This window comes from Herpailurus yagouaroundi, unplaced genomic scaffold (assembly GCF_014898765.1).
Source record: "Herpailurus yagouaroundi ecotype Mexico unplaced genomic scaffold, PumYag 203, whole genome shotgun sequence".
Lineage (NCBI taxonomy): Eukaryota > Metazoa > Chordata > Mammalia > Carnivora > Felidae > Herpailurus > Herpailurus yagouaroundi.
In genome coordinates this window covers 7,570,690-7,579,381 of record NW_024412434.1, presented here as the reverse complement: position 1 = coordinate 7,579,381, position 8,692 = coordinate 7,570,690, and the positions used below count along the sequence as shown (strand labels likewise).

The 8,692-nt window shown below is 39.2% G+C and overlaps 1 long non-coding RNA gene across 1 annotated transcript in view; it reads left to right on the top strand.

The window, feature by feature from the left end:
- Positions 1-1,254: 1,254 nt before the first annotated feature.
- Positions 1,255-8,692, top strand: part of LOC121014665 (uncharacterized) — a 60,167-nt gene continuing 52,729 nt past the window's right edge. The window contains exon 1 of the long non-coding RNA XR_005783343.1: positions 1,255-1,497. This is a non-coding gene — a long non-coding RNA (uncharacterized LOC121014665). The remainder of the gene's footprint in view (positions 1,498-8,692) is intronic.

The window sequence follows — 8,692 nt, the reverse complement described above, 5'->3', positions numbered from 1 at the left end:
AGATTTGTCCTCTAAGACTCCAATTACGTTGGAATTGGAGTAATTGGAGAAGAATGGGTTTTCCCCTTTCCTTTTCTGAGGATGAATTAATTCTGATTTTTGTGGAGTCTTCTAGAGCGATACTGTATGACCACACACCTGTGATAAATGGAAGGACATGATTGTTAAATGAGAAAGTTATTAGTAGAGTCATAAAAGGCTGAGCTTTCATGGCAAACCTGAAAGAGTTCAGCTGAGAGAGGACTCTAGAGCTCTTCACCTGGGTTCTAATCCTAGGTCTGCCATTTACTAGGTGTGTGGCCTTAAAGTGCTGCACTTCTTCCTGCCTCCACTTTGGCATCTGTAAAATGGACACAGTATTACACTTACCGCAGGTAAGTGAGGGCCAAGTTATGATAAGGATTAAATGAGTATAATATGCAAAAACACTTGCACAGTACCTGGCATGTGTAAATACTTGATAAATGCTACTAGTGTTCCTCCTTAATCCAGAACTCAGATAGGTATGTATGCTTCCTTTCTTCCCTCCCCCCTCTGTTGGCTGAAGTCAACTATAACATATAACATGACTATAATATAGCGCAGAGCCCAATGCGGGGCTCCAACCCGCAAACTGTGAGATCATGACCTGAGCCAAAGTCAGACACTTAACTGACTGAGCCACCCAGGCCCCCCACAGCAGAAAAACTTCATAGAACACCAGAATGTGTCCGCGATGTGGCCTGGCACTTGCCCATCTAAGTTCTCCAGATGATTCTGAGGCACAACCAGGTGAGAACCACTGCTATGAACAACCCTAAATGTGACAAATTTAGGTAAGTACACAGTCCCCACTGGTGTAGTTAAGCAGACTTGAAGCGAGTACCACTGATGGGACGGCTTTCCCATCGAAAGGCATTCTTCCTGTAATACATCTCATTGTAAGATGACCGATTTTCCTCTCTCTCTGGAGAGGGCTAGTTGGCAAAAGGAACTGGAAAGAAACCAGGCGCTAAGTGGTTATGGAAATCGAAGTCTCGCTAGGCGTTACATTCGTGACTCTCCTTATCAATCGGGGTGCGTCCGTTAATGACCTTGGCAGTCAAAAGTATCCTAGCACAGGGCAACTCACTCAAACCATATTCATTGAAAGGGAGCCCAGGAAACAACGCAGGTAAGTCTGCAATGGCCACTGAGCTCTGAACTTTCAGAGACGCTTTCCCGTGGGGTACCAGGGCCTCCCACACTGCACCGCTCCAGCAGCCTGGTTGCGTGCTGTAGAGTGAGACCTGCCCCTGATGAAGGGGGCTTTCTGGCCCCGCAGGAAGGGGTCACGTGCTCACGGTCCCTGCTCAGCACCCGCCTGCCCTCGCCCAGCTGGAGTCCAGTAGAGCTGCTCACTGGCTCTCACTCCCCTCCTCCCCACCCTCCGGCTCAAAGACTTTGCAAGGAAACTAACTGCGAACTGTTTCTCTTTGGGAGTGCCGACTTCATCGATGGACGGAGTTATTAGAAAAGGTCAGTCAGTCAAAAGATCATTCCTTGGCCCTGGAGATGAATCGGATAGTTTGATGCCATGAAACCCCAAACTAAGAGTCTTTATGAGAGGAGCCCCTTTGGGGGGTGGCGCCTCTGTCCACGTGAGAGCCCTGGCTTCTTCCGGAGCCTTCCAGGCAGCTCACTGCAGTTAGTCGGAGGCCGCCACCCTCATTAGGTCATGTTTACTGAAGGTGCTTGTTTTCTGTCTCTCCATTCAATCGGTTACAGGACACTGACAGGACAAAGCGTGTAGTAACTGACCACCAATGGAGCTGGCTCTGTTCAGGGATTACGGTTGCCTTGGGAACCAGCTTAGCTGAACTCACCACAGCAAACATGGAATGAATGGCTGGGTCAACACCCCAGATAAAAAGAGGGTTATGCAACTGTTTGCTGAACCCTTGGCAGGATTTTTTTTTTTTTCTGGACATTTCCCAGAATATCCCCATATTCACAAATTCCAAATGAAGAATTCTAATTTAAACCCGTAACAAGCATGTTCATTGTTTGCAGAAAAGAGCTGTTGCTTTTGGAAATATAAATGAAGGTCTGTAGAAGATTTGAACTGGGTGTTGCATCAGTTTTGGTAACGGCTAGAAAGCGTGTTTAATGATAAGCTTTCCCTAGACAGGAAACCAGGGAGGCCACTCATGTATTTCTAATGATCTACATAAATAATTTCAGCTACTTAGATTCCAAACTTCGGTCATTAAACGGTTTTATTCTCATCTCAGCTAAATAGAGTCTTGAAAATGAATTTTAAAATGCAGAAATAAGCTTTTGGAAAAAAAAAAACAACTCAGAGACAGGATGGAGCCTCTCTTTGTGGAAAAGCAAATTGGCAAACAGGACAATTTATTTCAGTCAGTGAGAACAAAGGAGCAAGGCTCTGGGATCTCCTAGTTCCTCAAACCTTTTAATTCTAGGCAAACAATTAAATGGTAACATAATCCAGGTGTCCGGTGTAGTTTATGTTTATTTCTGTCGCGGACTGGAAGGAAAGTATCTCACAGGGTAAGATAGTAACAGTTGTTATGACTAGTACCTGGCTGCTGGACAGTTTTCCTGCTGTGTTTTCCCCATCGGTGACTTTCTCATACTCTTGAGCTCTGACTCCCGAGCGCGTTCTCGTCTCGATTTCTTCCTCTTTTCACTTTTTCTTTCTCTCCCCCTAAACCCGCACACACCGGGTGAAGCTCGTCTGGTGTTTTATACAAAGTGGGCACTGAGAGCTGGTCGTTGCCTTCCACAGCTCATTCGAGATGGCCTGCATCGAGGGTTTCTCTTCCTTTTCTCCGGTTTGCTCCTCAAGGCCCGGACGTCATCTCCAGTGAGACAGCCTACCTTTCTTTAAACTCACGTTTACCATCCTCAGTCGATATCACTTTGTTCTGCTTTCACCCCCACCTAAGGGGGTGGGGGGTCCGCAATGAAATAGCTGGAAGATCGCTGTTATACACACTTTTTTATTGCTTGCGACCTAGTTAAAGTACTTTAGATTGGGTGATTGTTAGGTTTAGCAAAGTATTTAATAACCACGTAACTCTAAGATGTCTCTCTTTTTATTGTGCTACATTTCCCATTTTTTATCTGGATACAGCCTGTTCTTTCTGGGAAATTCTGGAGAAAAATAATAAACAGAAGTGCAGACGCATATGTGCTTTTTCCTGAAGCAAATATTTTATTTATTTTATTTTATTTTATTTTATTTTATTTTATTTTATTTTATTATTTTATGTTATGTTTTTGAGAGACAGAGAGAGACAGAATATGAGCAGAGGAAGGGTAGAGAGAGAAGGCAGAATTTGAAGCAGGCTCCAGGCTCTGAGCTGTCATTATAGAGCCCGATGCGGGGCTCGAACCCATGAGTTGTGAGATCATGACCTGGGCTGAGGTTGGAGGCTTAACTGACAGAGCCACCCAGGCACCCCTGAGGCAAATATTTTATTTTATTAAAATTTTTTTTTCTGAAGCAAATATTTTAAATAGCACTTACTATTATCTTTAACTTTTCAATTTGCAGTAACTATAGGTTCACAAGATGTTGCAGAGAAATGTACAGGGAGTTTCGTCACCCCTTCCACCCCTTCCAAGTGAACATCTTGCATAACTATAGTATAATATCCAAACCAGGAAATCGACATTGGTACTCCACAGAGCTTATTAAAGTGTCATCAGTTATGCAGGCACTTTGTGTGTGTGTGTGTATGTGTGTGTGTGTGTGTGTGTGTGTGTGTGGCTGAATGCAGTTTTGTCACACGTAGCTTTGTGTAGCTACCACCATGAACAGGACCCACAACTGAAACATCACCACAGGGCTCCAATTATGCTGCTCTTTCAATAGTCACATCTACTTTCTCGCCTCATCTAGGCAAACTCTGATATGTTTTCCATCTCTGTAATTATGTTATTTCATTAACATATGGGTGGAATCATGCAGTTTATATCCTTTAGAGACTGGCTTCTTCACTCACTCACCAGCATTTCCTTGCAATTCACCCAGCTTATTGCGTGTAGAAACAGTCTGTTCCTTTTTCTTGCTGAATGGTGTTCCCTGATCTTGAGGTGCCACGGTTTGGTCAACTACTTACCCACTGAAGGGCATTTAGTGTGTTTTCACTTTTTGGCTCTTATGAATAAAGTTGCTTTAAAATTTGTACACATTTCAACAGAAAAATAAATTATTTTCCCCCAATCTGGGATAAATGCCCACAAGTACTATTGCCAGGTTATATGGTAAGTCCATTTTTAGTTTTAAAAGAAACTGCAAAACATTTTCTAGAGTGGCTGTTCTATTTATATTCCCACCAGTGATGTATGAGTAATTCACTTTTTCCACATCCTTGTCAGCATTTGGTGTTATAACTCCTTTTTAATTTTACCCATTTTAATAGGTACATAGTGATAAATCATTGTGATTTTAATTTGAGTTTCCCTAATGGCCAATGATGTTGAATATCTTTTTATAAACCTATTTGCAGTCTATATATCTTCTTCAGTGAAAAATCTATGCAAGTCTTTTGCCTATTTTCTAATTGGATTCTTTTAAATGTTCAACTTTGAGCGTTCCTTGTATATATTTTAGATATGAGTCCTCTGTTGGATATGTGATTTCCAAATATTTTCTCCAGTTCTGTAATTTGTCTTTTCATACTAACAAGGTCACTCACAGAGCAAGGTTTTAAAATTTTGATGTGGTCTGGGGCACCTGCGTGGCTCAGTCGGTTAAGCATCTGACTCTTGGTCTCAGCTCAGGTCATGATCTCACAGTTTGTGAGATTGAGCCTCGCGTTGGTTTCCATGCTGACAGCATGGAGCCTGCTTGGGATTCTCTCTCTCCCTCTCTCTCTGTCCCTCCCCCCCTCATACTATCTCTCAAAATAAATAAACTTTAAAAAAATCTTTAAAATTTTGATGTGGTCTAATTTATAAATTTTTCTTTCTCCAGGTTGTGATTTTGGTATCAAATCTACGAAATCTTTGCTTAGTCCTAGGAGCTAAAGATTTTCTCCTATTTGTACCCCCAAAAGTTTATTTTTGTAATTTATATTTAAGTGCATGATGCATTTTGAATTCGTTTTTGCATAAGGAATGAGATTTAGTTTAGGGTTTATTTTTTTTCCTATATGGATTTCTAATATTCCAGTATCTTTTTTTTTTTTTTAAAGAAAGTCTGCTTTTTTTTTATTCAATCATTTTTGTTTCTTTGTCAAAAATTAAATGGGCATATTTGTGTGAGTCTATTTACAGGTCCTCTTCTCTATTCTGATCTAGGTAGCAGTCCACCAATATCATATACTGTCTGGATCATTATGGCATATAGTGGATGCTAATATCATGAAGAATGATTCCTTCTCCTTTATTCTTTGTTTTCAGAATTGTTTGGGCTCCTTTAGGGCCTCTTCCTTTCCATACAAGTTTAAGAATAAGCTTGTCTATTTATCTAAAACATTTTGCTACAGTTTTGATGAGAATCGCTATATACCGATAGATCAGTTTGGGAAGAATTGGAAACATTTTTACATTGAATCTTCCAATCCATTAACATGGCCTCTCTCTCCAATGATTTAGGTCTTCTGACTTCTTAAAAAATGACCATTTTGTGATTTTTCAGCATATAGACTCTTACAGTTTTGTTAGGTTTATACCTATGCATGTAATCTTAGAGTAATTGAATATGGTATTACACTTTTAATTTTGTTTGAATGTGTTCATTATTGGTGCACAGAAATATAATTGACTTTTGTGTGTTAATCTTGTATCCTGTGAATGTGATGGACTCACTTATTTGTTTTAGAAGTTTGTTGTGGATTTCTTGGAGGTTTCCATGTAGAAAATCATCTCATCTGCCAATAATGAGTTTTATTCTTTCCATTCTAATCTGCCTGTTTTTTAATTTTTCTTGCCTTATTGCACTGGCTAGATCTTCTGTTACTATGCTGAATAAGAGTGGTGAGAACAGATATCCTTGCCTTGTTCCTGATCTTGAAGAGGAAAGCATTCAGTCTTTAACCATTAAGCATGATGTTAGCTGCAGAATTTTTGGAGATGTTCTTTATGAGGTTGACAACATTCTCCTTTATTCCTAGTTTGTTGAGAGTATTTATCACAACTGGGTGTTGAATTGGGTCAAACGCTTTTTTGTATCAACCGATTTGGTCTTGTTATTTTTCTTCTTTAACTTGTTAATATGTAATCCCACCTGGTTGTAGTATACTATTCCTTTTTTGTACTTCTAGATTTGATTTGCTAATATTTTGTGGAGGATTTTGTTTAAACTTATGAGATATATTGATCTGTAGGTTTTTGTTTTGTTGTCCCTGAATTTGTCTGGTTTCAGTATTAAGCTAACACTGACCTCATAAAATGAGTTGGGAAGTGTTCCTTCCTCTTCAATTTTTTATAAAATTGGTGTGAATTCTTCTAATGTTTGGTAAAAGTCTTCAGTAAAACTAATTTTTAGGAGCTTTGAAATTACAAGTGCAATTCTTTTTAATGTTATAGGACTATTCAAATTATCTGCTTAATCTGGGCTGAGTTACAATTGTTTGTGGTTTTGAGGGATTGGTCTATTTCTTCTAAATTGTTGAAATTATGATCATAAAGTTGTTCATGATATTCCTTTGTTATCCTTTTAATGGTTGAAAGGTCTGTTGTGGTTTCCCCTGTTTCATTATTGATATTGGTAATTTGTATCTTCTCCCTTTTTGTCTTTGTCTTGCTAGAAATTGGGTTTTCCCCAAAGGACCAACTTTTTGTTCCATTAATTTTCTCTATTAGTTTCCTTTCTAAAATTTCATTTATTTCTGCTTTGTTTTTGCTATTTCCTTCCTTATGCTTGCTTTAGGTTTATTTTGCTCTTCTTTTTCTAGTTTCTTGAGATAGGAACTAGATTCTTGACCTAAGAACTTTCCTCTTTTCTAATATAAACATTTAGGATTATAAATTTCCCTCTCAGCATTGTTTTAGATGTGCCTCCAAGATCTTGATATGTTGTATTTTCATTTTCATTCAGTTCTATACACTTTATTTAAACCTCAGTTATTTATTTTGAGAGAGAGAAGGTGTGTATGTGAGCAGGGGAGGGGCACTGAGAGAGAGAGAGTCCCCAACAGGATGCATGCTGTCGGCATGGAGCCCCACACAGGGCTTGATCCCACAAATTGTGAGATCATGACCTGAGCCCAAATCAAGAGTTGGATGCTTCACTGACTGAGCCACCCAGGCACACCAGTTCTCTGTACTTTTAAGAATTTCCTTTGTGATTTTTTTCTTTAAGCCATGGATTATTTAGAAGTGTATTGTTTAATTTAGATGTGCTTGAAGATTTTTCCATTGTCCTTGTGTTACTGATTTCTAGTTTAACTTCCATTATAGTCAGAGGTGTACTCTGTATGATTTCAATTCTTTTACGTTTTAAAATTTCTTTTACAAATCGCAATATGGTCTATCTTGGTGAATGTGTGATGGACTCTAGAAAATAATCTCTATTCTGCTGCTGTTAGGTGGAATGTTCTATAAATGTCAATTAGACCCTGTTGGCTGATGGTAGTATTGAGTTCTGTGTCCTTATTGGTGTTCTGTCTATTAATTCTATCAATTGGTGAGAGTGGGATGATGAAGTCTCTAACTATATTTGTCTGTTTCTCCTTTCATATCTGTTGGTTTTGTTTTATGTATTTGAAGCTCTGTTGTTTGCTGCAGAGACTTATTTTTAATAGATAATACTTCTAGAAAACATTTAGCTGTTCATGTTTTTTAAAAAATAATCTCTGTCGGGCACCTGGGTGGCTCAGTCGTTTAAGTGTCCAACTTCGGCTCAGGTCATGATCTCGCGGTCCGTGAGTTCGAGCCCCGCGTCGGGCTCTGGGCTGACGGCTCAGAGCCTGGAGCCTGCTTCGGATTCTGTGTCTCCCTCTCTCTCTGCTCCTCCCCCACTCATGCTCTGTCTCTGTCTCTCTCTCAAAAATAAATAAACATTAAAAAAAATTAAAAAAAAAATCTCTGTCAATGACTGTGTTTTAATTGGTGTATTTTGGTGATTTACATTTAAGGTAATTCTTGATATTAGGACTTAAGTCTGCCTTTTTATTTTTTAATTTTCTGTTTGTTCTCTGTTTCTCATTCCTCTATTTCCTTTGTGTGTGTGTGTGTGTGTGTGTGTGTGTGTGTGTCTTATTGTGGACTACTTGAACATATCTTAGAATTCTATTTTGATTTACTTACAATGTTTTAAGTATCTTCTTTGTAGAGTTTTCATATATATGCTTATATATAATATATATATAAGCATATATATAATTATATCTAATCATAGCCTATGGGTATTTATGATTTACTGCTTAGAGTGAAGTAGTGAAACCATTTAAGTCCCTTTACTCTCCCCACTTTTAAAAATATTTTTTAAACAAATTTTTTTTAACGTTTATTTATTTTTGAGACAGAGAGAGAGACAGAGCATGAACGGGGGAGGGGCAGAGAGAGAGGGAGACACAGAATTGGAAGCAGGCTCCAGGCTCTGAGCCATCAGCCCAGAGCCCGACGCGGGGCTCGAACTCACGGACCGCGAGATCGTGACCTGGCTGAAGTCGGACGCTCAACCGACTGCGCCACCCAGGCGCCCCTAAAAATATTTTTTAAAAAGATAATTATCTTCAGCATTTGTTCTACCTAA